The sequence below is a fragment of the Mirounga leonina genome, unplaced genomic scaffold, assembly GCF_011800145.1.
Source record: "Mirounga leonina isolate KUSES-001 unplaced genomic scaffold, KU_Mleo_1.0 Mir_201, whole genome shotgun sequence".
Lineage (NCBI taxonomy): Eukaryota > Metazoa > Chordata > Mammalia > Carnivora > Phocidae > Mirounga > Mirounga leonina.
The window spans coordinates 30,009,796-30,026,161 of record NW_023270504.1 but is presented as its reverse complement, the minus strand read 5'-3'; the positions used below and the strand labels follow the sequence as shown (position 1 = coordinate 30,026,161).

The following is a 16,366-nucleotide window of genomic DNA, read 5'->3' as shown; positions in this document are numbered from 1 at the left end:
GTTTTGTTGTGTGGGAGGGGGGAGATTTGCTCTGATATCTTTTTAAATTTGAGTGATGCTAGCTATTAATTTTTAATCTTTTCATTTATGCATTTAAGGGTATTAATTTTCCAAGAACTACTTTACCAGCACCCCACATTTTGTTATGTAGTATTTTCATTGTTCCTCTAAATATTTTGCAATTTCCCTTAGGATTTATACTTCGACTCATGATTAAAATGAGCTTTAACATTTCCAAATGTGTGGTATTTATTGTTATTATTGATTTTTAACTATACTGCATTATATTCAGAGAACTTGATCAGAATAGTATAAACTCATAAGCATTTGTTGGTCTTGTTCTAAGATTTAGTATGAGATCACTTTTTATAAATGTTTCATGTGTGCTTCTAAAGAATGTATGTTTTCTAATTGTTGGGTCCAGGATTCTACATGTACACACAGATAAAGACTGTTAACTGTGTTTTTTATGTCCTTCTTAGTTTTTTCATGTTTGCTCTGTTAAATTTCTCAACATGATTGTAAACTTGGGAATTTCTCTTTTTAGGTGACAGTGTTCTTAGGTCCATAGAGCTTTATGTCTGTTATATCTTTCAGGTGAATTATTCCATTTGTAATTATAATAAATATTTTTATACCTAATTTTGCTTTTCTGCTTTAAAGCCTGTTTTGTCCAATAATCATAGAGCTCTACTGGCTTTCTTTTGGTCAGTATATGCCCAGCATATTTTATTTTATTTTTTAAAGATTTTATTTATTTATTTGACAGAGAGAGACACAGCGAGAGAGGGAACATAAGCAGGGGGAGTGGGAGAGGGAGAAGCAGGCTTCCCGCGGAGCAGGGAGCCCGATGTGGGGGCTCCATCCCAGGACCCTGGGATCATGACCTGAGCCAAAGGCAGATGCCCAACAACTGAGCCACCCGGGCTCCCCTGCCCAGCATATTTTTAAAAAATCATTAAACTCTCCTTCATTCTGTATCATTTTGTTTTAGATACGTTTCTCAAAAATAGCATATTCATTCATTCATTCATTCATTCATTCATTCATTCATTCATTCTTTATTCATTCATTCAACAAATATTAGATGTCTGACATTGTTCTAGGTGCTGTGTAAAGCTCCTTCCCTCATGGAGCTTACATTTTAAAGAATATTGGCTGAAGTTAAAAATAGCCTACAGCTAGATTTTGTATTTTTTCATCTTTCTTCAATAAAATTTAACTTATTTACCTTTACTGTATTACTGATATATTTAGATTTATTTTTAACATAATTTTTGATTTAATTTAACATAATTTTAATTTAACAGAAACTTAATTTTAACATAAATTTTTGATAACGTATAGGTATTTTTCCTACTCTCTTTCTTGACTTAAGGTAAATGGATGAAGAAAATTTTTATTCAGTGTTTTCCTTCATTATTTTGAAATTTTATACTCTATTTCTTTTACTTTGCTGCTTATTTATAATACTTGACAAGTATCACAAAGTTATTGCATCTTTATTCTCCTTTCTTAATAATATGAACACTTGGGGCAATCTGTCATTGTTACTAAATTAACGTTTTATGCTCAAAGCTTATTGAGATTTGCCTACACATTCATTCTCCATCCCCCCACCTCCACCACCCCGCACTGCTTCTGGCATCTCACCTAATTTCTTCTTTACTGAAGTAGCTCATTTTTAAATGAGGGAGCATGAGTGATAAACTCTCTCAGCATCTGTCTGAAAATATTATTTCATCCATACTTTTGGGTGCAGAATTTTAGATTTGCAATTACTTTTCCTCAACACTTTGAAGATATTTATCAACTCACTCTCTTATGCCTTTTATTGATTCTATTGAATCTATTGACAAATTCTTGTATCCTTGTAGGTAATCTGCCTGTTCTTCCTGGTTGCTTGTAACAGGTCTTTCTCTTCGACATTCTGCAGTTTCACTAAGATTTGTATGTGTGCTTACTGGTCTTTCTCAAGACTTGTAGTGCTTCTGGGCGCCTGGGTGGCTCAGTCATGGAGCCCCACGTCAGGCTCCCTGCTCAGCGGGAAGCCTGCTTCTCCCTCTTCCACTCTCCCTGCTTGTATTCTCTCTCTCTCGCTGTGTCTCTCTTTGTCAAATAAATAAAATCTTAAAAAAAAAGACTTGTAGTGCTTCTTCAGTCTGAGGATTCATGATTTTCATCAATAATAAAAATGTTTTTTAACCATTCTAATACTGCCTCTTCTGAATTTTCTATCATCTTTCTCAAAACTCCTATTGGATGAATGCTGTACCTTTTCAGTCTACCTCTTGTGTCTGTTAATCTCTCTAATTTTCTCTCCCATTTTATCTCTCTGTTTTGTATTTTGGGTAATTTTTGCAAAGTTACCTTTCACAACATTAATTTTCTTTTTAGATGTGTTAATTTGCCCACTAAGTTTTTAATTAAATGATTAGATTTTTTGTTTCATTTCATATTGATTATTTGGCAATTCTATATATACTTTTTTAATAGTCCCTCCTCCCTAACCCAATGCTTACTATGTGCCAAGCACTATTCTAAGAGCTTTAGGTAACTTAATTTAATCCTCATAGCAACAATATGAAGTAGGTACTTATCATCCCAATTTTATATATGAAGAAACAGGTATGTAGAGCCTAGGTAATATGATAAAGTTCATATGATGAATAATTCACACGGCTAGAATCTAATACCAACAGTCTAGCTTCTAGACTAGAAGAACCTCTACCCTTTTTTATAACCAAAAAAAACCCAAAAAACATTTTATATTGAGAACTTCAAACGTACACAAAAGGAGAAAAAAGAAAGAAATCATCATATTGCTCTACTTGTTTCCTTTATCTCCCCTTCTCTTTATTTGCTACCATATTTCTTTTAACTTTATTTTGAGATAATTATAGATTCAATGCAGTTATAAAAATAATATAAAAATAGCCAAAACAATCTTGAAATAGGAGAACAAAGCTGGAGGAGTCATATTACCTGATTTCAAAGTTACGACAAAGCTTACAGAAGCCAGTGTGATATCAGCATAGGGACAGAAATACAGATCAATGGAACTGAATTGAGTACAGAAACAAACTTTTAACTTTTATGGTCAATTTTTGACAAGGGTACCAAGAAAATTCAGTGGAGAAAGAACATCTTTTCAACAAATGGTGATGAAACAAATCAACACCTATATGCAAAAAAATGATTGGCCCTCTACCTCACATGGAAGAATGAACTTAAAATGGATCACAGACCTAAATGTAGGAGCTAAGACTATAAAACTCTTATAAAAAAACACAGGAGTAACTGTGTTTCATGATCTTGAGTTAGGCAATAATATTTGAGAGATGACACCAAAAGAGTATGAATATCAAAAGAAAAAGCCACGGGTGCCTCAGTGGCTCAGTTGGTTAAGCCTCTGACTCTTGATTTGGGCTCAGGGTCATGATCTCAGGGGTTGCTGAGATCGAGCCCCGTATCAGGTTCTGTGCTCGGTACAGAGCCTGCTTAAGATTCTTTCTCTCCCTTTCCCTCTGCCCCCACCCCAAGAAAAAGAAAAAAAGAAAGAAAAAGGAAAAAAAAAAGAAAAAACCAAATAAATTAGGCTACATCAAAATTTAAAAACTTTATGCTGCAAATAATACTATCAAAAAGTGAAAAGACAATCCACAGAGTGGGAGAAAATATTTACAAATCATATATTTGATAAAGGACTTATATCCAGAACTCTTACAACTCAGTAAGAAAAAAAAATCCCAATTCAAAAATGGGTAAAAAATTTGAATCAATGTTTCTCCAAAGAAAATATACAAATAAGCAATAAGCACATGGGAAGATGTTCAACATCATTAGTCATTAGGGAAATGCAAATGAAAACCATGATGAAATAACACAATGACCAGGATGGCTATAATGAGAAACAATAATAAGTGCTGGTGAGAATGTGGAGGAATGCTAATATAATGATAGTTGGATTATAAAATGGTATAACTCCTTGGAAAACACTTTCACAGTTCCTCAAGAGGTGAAACATAGACTTACCATATGACCTGGCAACTCCACTCATAAGTGTATACTCAAGATAACTGAAAATATATTTAACAAAAAAAATTGTATACAAATGTTCACAGCTGATTGTAGTAAAAAAGGAGAAATAACCCAATTATCCAGCAACTTATGAAAGGGTAAATAAAATGAGGTTTATCCATAATGGAATATTATTCAGCCACAAAAAGGAATGGAGTACTGATACATGCAACAAGTGAGAATGGAACTTGAAAATACTGTGCTAAGTAAAATAAGCCACAAAGAAGGGCACATGTTATACGATTCCATTTATGTGAAATGCCTAGAACAGGCAAATTCATCTACATTTCTTCCCTATGATCTTTTAACCATTTTCCCCCCATTAAATTATTTTCTGAATTTTTAGCAGTTCTTTTTATTAGGGATAGTAGGTGTTTGTGACATAATTTCTTTTCTGTAGTTTCACATTTGTCTTAATTTTAAGAGCCCATACTCTTTACTACACTATATTGCATTCCTCATTTTTTCCTTATACTTTATCTCTTATTTTAAAATCATTTAAAAATATTGCTCCTGGGTCACCTGGGTGGTGCAGTTGGTTAAGTGTCTGACTCTTGGTTTCAGCTCAGGTTGTGATCTCATGGATTGTGGGACTGAGCCCCAAGTGAGGCTCCAAGTTCAGCATGGACTCTGCTTGAGACCTTCTCTCCTTCCCCACTCTACCTCCCCCGTGCATGGGTACGCTCTCTCTCTCAAATAAATAAATCTTTAAAAAATAAAAATATTGCTCCTCTATAATCTCAAGTCTTTAAAGAGGTGATCCTCCTGTTTCTTACATCTTCCTCATGATGGACTGATTGTGAACTCATCTTAGGGGCACCTTTCATTCCATGGGAATACTGTTTAGTTTGGGTTGTTGAAGTGATCCTGTAATTGCTTTAAAGGGGCATGTAAGTGTGGGATAAATTTTTACACTAATATTTCAGGTGGGAACTTCCACACCAAGTGTAAATTTGCACTCTGAATCTGTAGGAGGTACAGGCTTCAGAATTCTGACATCCAGGGGACGTTGGGTTTCCTTCCAGAGACATGGCAGAGAAAAAGCTTCTTTGTCACCTACCAGTTGTAAAAATTTGACTGAATTAGTCTTTCTTTTCCTTTTATTACATTCCTCTGGCTGTCCTATCCTACAGCAGAAGTTCAGTTCCCACTCTCCACCTCATGTAATCCTAATGTCTCTACCCCTTTCCTTTTGCAGGCACTGAAATCCAAGCTCCTGGTTGTAACTGGGTCATAACCAATCATGACTCCCAGGGCTGCTGCTGCATTCGTTCATACACCTCCAATCTCTGTGTTCTGAGCCCCTCTTTGCTTCTGACACCTGGAGACTTTCCTTTCTCTCAATGAGCTCAATCATGCATCACAAATTTTGAGAGGTAGTTAAAGCTTGCATCTTTAGAAGGGCGCCTGGGTAGCTCAGTCGTTAAGCTTGCATCTTTAGGTTTGGAACAAAAGCATTTCAGTGTTATCTGGAACCTCTGTCAGATTGTAATAATCTGTTTACATATATTTTCTTCTAATAGATTATGAGTTTATGAGAGCGGGGACAAAGACTCACTCACCTTTGTATCAACTCAGTTCCTAGTAAAATTGCCAGCATTTATAAGATCCTCTGTATGTTTGCCAATTCCAGAATCTATTTCCCATGGTTGATACAAAATGAAGATAATTTAGTAGTTTCCACCTTTTCCACCCTTTGGGACTATATTTTATTATTTTTCCAGCAATGAGCTTCATATTTTGAAAGCTTTTTCTATCAAATTACTTTCATTTAATAATGTACTTTTCCATTTATATTAATTAAAAATAGATTTACCAAGTAGAATTTCTCATTCACTACAAAGAATTCAGCATTACCACAATGAGTTATCTCAGCAAAAAGGAAAGAAAATAGACATTTTAACTAACTAGCAGTTTTATCCCCCAAAACCCACAGTTGCTATTACTTATACTAGTTTCAAAAAAACCTCCAGAATCCGGGGACTCTGGTTTATAAGTATTTATGAAGTTTTTTTCTTTGATTTTCTCATATATAAATGGATTTATTTACGGAAAGGAAAACTTTTGACTACAGATATTCATGTATTTATTTTAGTACTCTGTGGTTTTTTTTTTTTTTTTTTTTTTTTTTTTTTTAAAGGCTTCACGTAGAGATGCCTGGGTGGCTTAGTCAGTTAAGTATCTGCCTTCAGCTCAGGTCATGATCCCAGGGTCCTGGGATCGAGTCACACCACATTGGGCTCCTTGCTCAGCAGGGAGCCTGCTTCTCCCTCTGCCTGCCGCTCCCCCTGCTTGTGCGTGCTCTCTCTCTCTGACAAAAAAAAAAAATCTTAAAACAAATTTTTCTGGAAATAAAGGCTTCATGTAATTTTACTCTGTTAATCTCAAGAGTACTCTTGGGGGAAAAAAAGAGCACTCTTGGGTCCATCACCATTTATGGCATTAAGCTCACAGGATGTCTGTTCTTTCAATGTTCTGTATTTCCTACGAAATGCTACTTTCTTTTTTCTCTCGGTAGAAAGAAAAACAAACAAACAAAACACAAAAAACCCCAAAACAACAACAAATGCCCACAAAACTGTCTATCTACTTGTTTGTAGGAGCCTAACCTCTTCCATCTCATTACGATCATTCCTTAATTCTTAGAGAGGCTTGTATGTAATACTTTGCTTGTATAACACAGAGACACACACTATAGCTGGGAGAATTTTTAAACATAGTAGATTTCACTGAACTGAAGATAATCCATCTTAGCTGTCAAGGAGAATATATTAATGGTTAATATTCAGCATTTTTAAATTAAAAATTTTAAAAGATTTTATCTATTTATTTGACACAGAGAGCACGAGAGGGGTGAGGGGCAGAGGGAGAGGCAGGGTCCCCACTGAGCAGAGAGCCCGATGCATTACACACTAGGCCACATCACAGCTGTCAAAATTAAGAGTAGAACAGAAACTTTTATTTAAAAATTTTTAATTTGGGGCTCCTGGGTGGCTCAGTTGGTTAAGCGTCTGCCTTCAGCTCAGGTCATGATCTCAGGGTCCTGAGATTGAGTCCCGTGTCGGGACTCAACTGAAATTTTCTTCCTGACCCCAGCCTTTATTAATTTTTAAAGTTGATTTATTAATCAATATTAATGGACATTTGGTATTTATTGTATAATTGATTTTTAAAAACTCTTAATTTATGTTACAGGGGATTATACTGTCCTACAAATACACAGAAATTTACTGGCTAAGAATCAGTTCTAATGATATCAACAGATAGGTTCATCACCGAACAGGCTGGTTTATTTCTGTTAAAATGTTTTTTATAAGCTAATTACTAGTCGTAATTTAGAATTTTTGTTACTATGATTAGAAGGAAATTATTAACCAAAATTTAAAAAAAATCAAACTTCTACTTATATTTTGAAGTTCAACTGAATACCCAAATATATGAAAAAATTAAATGGCACTTAAAGTGAATAGGTTAACCTACTCAAGAGTATAAACAAACAAACGATACTACATAGTTTTGCTAAGGAACTGAAAGCATGAAGACTGAAAACTTCGGATGCTTTAAGGGAAATAGAGAAAATAACCTGCAATTGATAGGATTTGGACTGAATTATTTTCTGTAAGGAATTTTTTTTGGCCTGCCTTTATTTTACCTCTTTGAAATGTTGGCATAGCATTTATACCCCCATCCTCCTTGTTTCCAGGGACACATTTAAATTTATAATGTCAAAACAGTAAAATGGCTATGGGGTACATAATATATCACAACAATCGCCTGTGATATATTGTGCCATAAATGCTTAAAGCATAAGACCTACAAACATGGAAAAAAGATCTTAAAAGCCCTGAAACCTCATTTAAAAACTTGTTCAGTTCATATCCAATAAAGCAAATTCTGAAACTAGTTAACAATAAGTTGTATAGAGGGCATATACTCATTATATTATGTAAGGATTAAAAGAATGGCATGTGTTAATTTTTTTTAAGGATTTTATTTATTTGACAGAGAGAGAGCGCGAGCGCACGTGCATGCACATAAGGGGGGGAGTGGCAGACAGAGGGAGAGGGAGAGGCAGGGTCCCAACTGAGCAGGGAGTCTGATGCGGGGCTCAATCCCAGGACCCTGGGATCATGACCCAAGCCGAAGGCAGACGCTTAACCGACCCTGAGTCACCCAGGTGCCCCTAATTAATGTTTTAATATGAGTCTCAGAAAACAGTAAAAAGTAAACAAAACTTACTTATATTTTCTCTTAAGGTAATCTATTTTTGTGGTTTTAACTATAGGCACTTCCGTTTGATGACTCCAAAAATCACTATTTCTAGCTCTCACTTTTATCTGAAACGTCGTATTTATCTAATAGCCTTCTTGATATCTCTACCTGGGTATATCCTACAGATACCTTAAATTCAACTTTAATAAAAAGGAATGTTCTATCTTCTCCTCCACATAGGGTCTTTCTTCTGGAATAATTGTCTTAACTAGTGAAACTACCTCCACTCACCCAAAACAGATATTTGACTGGCCAATGGTCTGTGGGTAGAAGTGGCCTTGGGCCCAAGCATAGAAAAAACTGCACTGAACCCTCCAGCTGTCTCTTCTTCCGCAATGACTGAGACTTCAGAGTGACAGAATTAAGCTATAAAAATGTAAACAGGTCGAGATCATTGCATTGCTGCATGAAGAGTAACACCTCACAGAGTCAGCAAGACATGTAGCAGATTCTGGGTAATGGATAAGTTAGCTTTTACAGATTATGTGGTGTTTGCTATCACATTATAGCCTACGAAATATACTATCTCTTCATCTCAACTGCCCTGTATTTTCAAAAAAAAATTTAACTTAAAACCTTTTTCTTTTTTTTACTGTGGTAAAACGTATGTAAAATTTGCCATTTTAACTATTTTTACATGTACAGTTCAGTGGTATTAAATACATTCACATTGTTGTGCAACCACCGCTACCAACTAATTTCCTAACTCCCTTTATCTTGTGACTCTGCAATTCTATACCTATTAAACAGTAAGTCCCCAATCTTCCCTCTCCCTAGTGCCTGACAACCACCATTATATTTTGTCTTTATTATTTTGATTACTCTAAGCACTCCGTATAAGTGCAATCATACAGTATTTGATTTTTTGTGACTGGCTATTTTTAATTGGCATAACGTCCTCAAGTTTCATCCATGTTGCAGCATTCTACTTAAATCTTTTGACAATTTTTTAATTGGATTGTTTATTGTTGTTAAGTTTTAGGAGTTCTTTATATATTCTGGATATTAATTCCTTATTGGACATATGATTTGCAAATGTTTTCTTCCATTCTGTTAGTTGCCATTTTACTCTTTGGATAGTAACTTTTGGTGTACAAATTTAAACATTTCATTAAGTCTAATTTGTCTATTTTTTCCTTTTGTCATCTGTGCCTTTGGTGTCATATCCAAGAAATCACTGCCAAATCCAAAATCATAAAGCTTTTATAAGAGTCTTATTGTTTTAGGTCTTACACTTAGGTCCTGGATCTATTTTAAATTAAATTTTAGTATATAATGCTAGGTAAGGGTCCAACTTCATTCTTTTGCATGTGGATATCTGTTATTCCCAGTATCATTTGTTGAAAAGATGGTTCTTTCCTCATTGAATGATCCTGGCACCCTTGTTAAAAATAATTTGATCATATATGTGAAGGTTTATTTCTGGGCTCCACATTCCATTGGTCTATATGTCTGTCTTTATGCCAGTTAGCATATGGTTTTGATGACTAGAGCTTTGTATTAAGTTTTGAAATCAGAAATTTTGTTTTGTTCTTCTTTTTCAAGATTGTTTTGGTTATCTGAGGTCCCTTGAGAATCCAGATGAATTTTAGAACAGATTTTTCTAGTTCTGCAAAGGCATCACTGGAATTGGTATGACATGACATTGAATCTGTAGATTGCTTTGGATATTACTGACATTTTAACAATATTGAGTCTTTTTAAAAAAAGATTTATTTATTTATTTATTTATTTATAGAGAGAGAGAGAGCAAGTGGCAAGTGTGTGGGAGGAGCAGAGGGAGAGGGAGACAGCAAACTCCCTGCTGAGTGGGGAGCCTGATGTGGGGCTTGATCCCAGGATTGTGAGATCATGACCTGAGCCAAAATTGAAGATTGGCCACTCAATGGACTTAGCCACCCAGGTGCCCCAAAAAGTAAGTCTTTGAATCCATGAGTATGGGATGTGTTTCCATTTATTTATGCTTTCTTTAATTTCTTTCAGGAATGTTGTTTGTAGTTTTCATTTTATAAGTCTCCCTGGTTAATTCCTAATTTTTATTCTTCCTAAAATTATATTCATTTTTCTCCTTGTTTAAAACTGAAGTATAATTAACATACACTGTTATATTATTTTCAGGTGTACAACGTATTCATTCAACAATTCTATACATTACTCAGTGCTCACCATAAGTATAGTCACCATCTGTCACCAAACAACGTTATTACAATATTATTAACTATATTCCCTATGTTATACTTTTCATCTCCATAAGTTATTTGTTTTATAACTGGAAGTTTGTACCTCTTAGTTCCCTTTATCTATTATACCAATACCCCCACTTACCTCCTCTCTGGCAACCATCGGTTTGTTCTCTATATTTAAGAACATACTCATTTACTTATTTTTTAGATTCCACATAAGTGAAATCATATGGTATTTGTCTTCCTCTGACTTATTTCACTTAGCATAATATCCTCTCCCATCCATGTTGTTGCAAATGGCAAGATCTCATTCTTTTTTATAGCTAAGTAATATTCCATTGTTTTTATATACCACCTTCCCTGCATCCATTCATCTATTGATAGACATTTGGGTTGCTTCCATAATTTGGCTATTGTAAATAATGCTGCAATAAATGTAGGGGTGCATATATTTTTTCTAATTAGTATTTCTGTTTTCTTTTTTTTTTTTAAGATTTTATTTATTTATTTGACAGAGGGAGACACAGTGAGAGAGGGAACACAAGCAGGGGGAGTGGGAGAGGGAGAAGCAGGCTTCCCGCAGAGCAGGGAGCCCGATGCAGGGCTCGATTCCAGAGCCCTGGGATCACAAACTGAGCCGAAGGCAGCTGCTTATCAACTGAGCCACCCAGGCACCCCAGTGTTTCTGTTTTCTTTGGGTAAATATTCTTTTTGATGCTACTATAAATGGAACTGTTTTCATAATTTCCTTTTCAGATTGTTCATTGTTGGTATATAGAAATACAATGATTTTTCTATGTTGACTTTTGCATCCTGCTACTTTGCTGAATTCATTTATTAGTTCTAACAGGTTTCTTTTGTGTGGCGTCTTTAGAGTTTTCTACATAGAAGATTGTATCATCTGCACAAAGATATGATCTTTTTCCTTTCCAATTTGGATCTTACTTCTTTTTTTGTCTAATTGCTCTAGCTAGAACTCCCAGTACTATACTGAATAGAAATGGTGAAAGTGGGCATTCTTTCCTTGTTCCTCATCTGAGAGGAAAGCTTTCATTTCAGTCTTTCACCACTGAGTATGATGTTTGTTGCGGGTTTTTCATATATGCCTTTTATTATGTGAAGGTAGCTTCCTTCTACTATTCCCATTTTGTTGAGTGTTTTTATAATGAAAATGTGTTAAATTTTGCCAAATCCTTGTACTTCATCAATTGAGATGATTATGTGGTTCCCCCCCCACCCCTTCTCTCTGTTGATGTGGTGCATTACACTGATAGATTTTTGTATTGAATCATTCTTGCATCCCAGGAATAAATCTCTCTTGGACATGGTGTATAATTGTTTTAATATACTGCTGAATTTTGTATTCTAGTATTTTGCTGAGGATTTTTGCATCAGTGTTCATGATAGTGGTCCGTAGTTTTCTTGTAGTCTCCGGCTTTGGTATCAGGGTAATGCTGGCCCCACAGAATGAGTTAGGGAGTATTTCCTGGACTTCACATTTTTGGAAAAGTTTGAGAAGGATAGTCATTAGTTCTTTAAATGTCTGGTAGAATTCAAGAGAGAAGCCATCAGGACCAGAGCTTTCCTTTGTTGGGAGATTTTTGATTATTGATTCAATCTTCTTACTAGTTATAGGTCTAATCAGATTTTCTATTTCTTGTGATTTAGTCTTGGTAGGTTTTGTGTTTTTAGGAATTTGTCCATTTCATGCATGTTATCCAATTTTTTTGGCATACAAGTTTTCACAGTACTCTCTTATAATCCTTTTTATTTCTGTAGAATCAGTAGTAATGTCTGCACTTACATTTCTGATTTTAGTAATCTGAGATTTCTCTCTTTATTCTTAGTCCCTCTAGCTAAAGGTTTACCAATTTTGTCAACTTTTTCAAAGAACCAACTTCTAGTTTCATTGATTTTTTTGTTTTTCTATTCTCTATTTCATTTATCTCTATTCTAATCTTTATTATTTCCTTCCTTTTGCTCGCTTTGGTTAGTTTGTTCTTCTACTTCTGTTAAGCTGGGAAGGTAGGCTGTTGACTTGAGATCTTTCTTGCTTTTTTTTTTTTTTTAAAGATTTATTTACTCACTTGAGAGAGAGAGAGAGAGTACATGAGAGGGGGGAGGGTTAGAGGGAGAAGCAGGCTCCTCGCTGAGCGGGGAGCCCAATGCGGGACTCGATCCGGGGACTCCAGGATCATGACCTGAGCTGAAGGCAGTCGCTTAACCAACTGAGCCACCCAGTCGCCCTCTTTCTTGCTTTTTAACATAAGCATTTACAGCTACAAATTTCCCTCTTAGCACTGCTTTCACTTTAACCCGTAAGTTTTGGTATGTTGTATCTACGTTTCCATTTATCTCTAAGTATTTTCTAATTTCACCTGTCATTTCCTCTTTGATCTATTATGTAAATGTATATTGTTTAATTTTCATAATTATTTTAAATTTTTCAGTTTTACTTTTATTATTGATTTCTACCTTTATTGTGTTGTGGTCAGAGAAGACACTTTATATGATATCTTTAAAAATCTACTGAGACAGAATTTGTGATCTAATATATAGTCTGTCTGGGAAAATGTCCCATGTTCACATGAGAAGAATGTGTATGCTGTTGTCGCTGGGTAGAGTGCTCTTTATGTTTGTGTGGGCTGGTTGGTTCACTGCATTGTTTAAATTCTCTATTTCTTTGCTTATGTTCAGTCTGGTTGTTATATCCACTATTGTGAGTGGGGTATTGAAGCCTCCAACTATTACTGTAGAACTGTCTATCTCATCAGTTCTGTCAGGTTTTGCTTCATGTATTTTGAAGTCAATAGGCATGTAAATGTTTATATTTGTTATATATTTTCTTGCTGTGTTGAACCTTTTATTAACATATAATATCCTTCATTGTCTTTTGTAAATTTTTGATTTAAAGTCTATTTGTCTGATATTAGTACAGCCACCCCTCTTTCTGATTACTATTTGCATGTAAAATCATTTTCCATCCTTTCATTTTAAACTGTTTTTGTCTTTAGATCTCAAGTGAGTCTCTTGCAGACAGCATATAGCTGGATCCTATGTTTTCCATCCATTCTGCCAATCTGTCTTTTGGAGAATTTAATCCATCTACATTTAAAGTAATTGCTGATAAGGAGGGATTTACTTTTGTCATTGTGCTATTTGTCTTTTATATGCTTTATAAGCTTTTTTATCCCTCAATTCTTGCATTACTATCTTATTTTATATTTATTTTTTGTTTTGTAGTGAGATGTTTAAATTCCTTCCTCATTTCCTTTTGTGTATATTCTATAGCTATTTTGTTCATGGTTACTATAGGGATTACATTTAACAACCTAAAGTTCTAACACTCTAATTTGAATTTATACCAGTTTAACTGCAATAACATATGAAAACTCTGCTCCTTTTCAGTTGTATCAATGTTTTCAGTTTTTAATGTACAAAATTACATCTTTATACATTGTGTACCTGAAAACATAAACTAGTAATTCTTTTAAATTACTCATCTCCTAAATTACATAGAAAATGAGATGTGGAGTTACAAACCAAAGTTAGAGTAATATGAGCTTTTACGTTAATAACTGCTTTTTGAAAGTGTATTAGCCTTTTAAATCATATAGAAAACAAAAAGTCACAAACAATTTTTACAATAATACTAGATTTTAAGTCTCTATTTCTTTACCTACATTGAAATCTTTATTTCTCCAGGTTTCAAGTTACTGTCTAGTGTCCTCTCATTTCACTGCAGGACTGACTCCTTTTAATTGGGAATGTCTTAATTTCTCCCTCATTTTTGAAGGTCAGTTTTACCAGATAGAGGATTCTTTTTGTTTGTTTTTTCTTTTAGTGCTCTGAATGTATTAGCCCACTGTCTTCTGGCTTCAAAGTTTCTGATGAGAAATCTGCTGAAAATCATATCAAAAACCCCACTGTATGTGACGATTCACTTCTCTTTTGCTGCTTTTCAAGTTTACTCTTTATCTTTTGAAATTATAATATGTCTAGGTGTGGATCTCTTTGAATTTATCCTACTTCGAGTTTGTTGAGATTCTTGCATGTTTATGTTCATGTCTTTCAACAAATTTGGGACATTTTAAGCCATTATTTCTTCAATTATTCTAACTCTCTTCTCCTTTGGGGACTCCTATGATGCACATATGTTCATCCACTTGTTAATATCTCTTAGCCTATGCTCACTTTTCTGTAATCTTTTTTCTTTCTGCTCCTCAGCCTTGACAATTTCCATTGTCCTATCCTCAAGTGCACTGATTCTTCTGCTTTACTGTACTTATTATACTACAAAAGTTATTGTACTTTTCACCTCTAGAAATTTTTTGGTTTCTTATCACATTTTCTATTTATTGATTGATATTTCTATTTTATTCACACATTTTTTTTAACATATAATTTATGTTTATTCTTGAGTGGCACAAGAGAATAGCAAATGAGAACTAACAAATTCCTGAGTTTAAGATCTCAAAATTATATGAGCTGTTTAAGTTAGGTCATATTAAGAGAAACAGAAATAGGAACAAAGCGTTTATAAAAATAAACTTTTTTTTTTCATGGGAGGTACACTATTTATTAGGACTTATTTTATTTTGTTGAAAAAGAGTTTTCAAAATTAATGCATACTTTTCTAAAGTAATTCTAAAGTATTACTATCTTCAGTATTATTATAATTATCTAAAGTATTAAAGAATAATCCAAAAATACAAAATAGTATATTATATACAGCAAAAGCTGTACATACAATTCCCTTTCTTTTTTTTTTGTGGCTGACACCATGCGTTTATTTCTTTTGAAGATTTTTTTTGTTATGTTAATCCCCATACATTACATCATTAGTTTTCGATGTAGTGTTCCATGATTCATTGTTTGTGCATAACACCCAGTGCTCCATGCAGAACGTGCCCTCCTCAATACCCATCACCAGGCTAACCCATCCTCCCACCCCCCTCCCCTCTAGAACCCTCAGTTTGTTTTTCAGAGTCCATCATCTCTCATAGTTCGTCTACCCCTCCGATTTCCCCCCTTCATTCTTCCCCTCCTGCTATCTTCTTCTTCTCTTTTTTTTTTCTTAACATATATTGCACTATTTGCCTCAGAGGTACAGATCTGAGATTCAACAGTCTTGCACAATTCACAGCGCTTACCAGAGCACATACCCTCCCCAGTGTCTATCACCCAGTCACCCCATCCCTCCCACCCCCCACCACTCCAGTAACCCTCAGTTTGTTTCCTGAGATTAAGAATTCCTCATATCAGTGAGGTCATATGATACGTGTCTTTCTCTTATTGACTTATTTCGCTCAGCATAACACCCTCCAGTTCCATCCATGTCGTTGCAAATGGCAAGATCTCATTCCTTTTGATGGCTGCATAATATTCCATTGTGTGTGTGTGTGTATATATATATATATATATATATATATATATACACACCACATCTTCTTTATCCATTCATCTGTCGATGGACATCTTGGCTCTTTCCACAGTTTGGCTATTGTGGACATTGCTGCTATAAACATCGGGGTGCACGTACCCTTTCGGATCCCTACTTTTGGATCTTTGGGGTAAATAACCAGTAGTGCAATTGCTGGATCATATGGTAGCTCTATTTTCAACTTTTTGAGGAACCTCCATACTGTTTTCCAGAGTGGCTGCACCAGCTTGCATTCCCACCAACAGTGTAGGAGTGTTCCCCTTTCTCCGCATCCCCGCCAACATCTGTCGTTTCCTGACTTGTTAATTTTAGCCATTCTGACTGGTGTGAGATGGTATCTCATTGAGATTTTGATTTGGATTTCCCTGATGCCGAGCGATATTGAGCT

General features: G+C 34.9%; 1 protein-coding gene across 9 annotated transcripts in view; it reads right to left on the bottom strand.

Annotated features, from left to right (window-relative positions):
• The window catches only part of ERC1 (ELKS/RAB6-interacting/CAST family member 1), a 554,437-nt gene that overhangs the window by 98,949 nt on the left and 439,122 nt on the right, over positions 1 to 16,366 (bottom strand). The window lies entirely within an intron of this gene.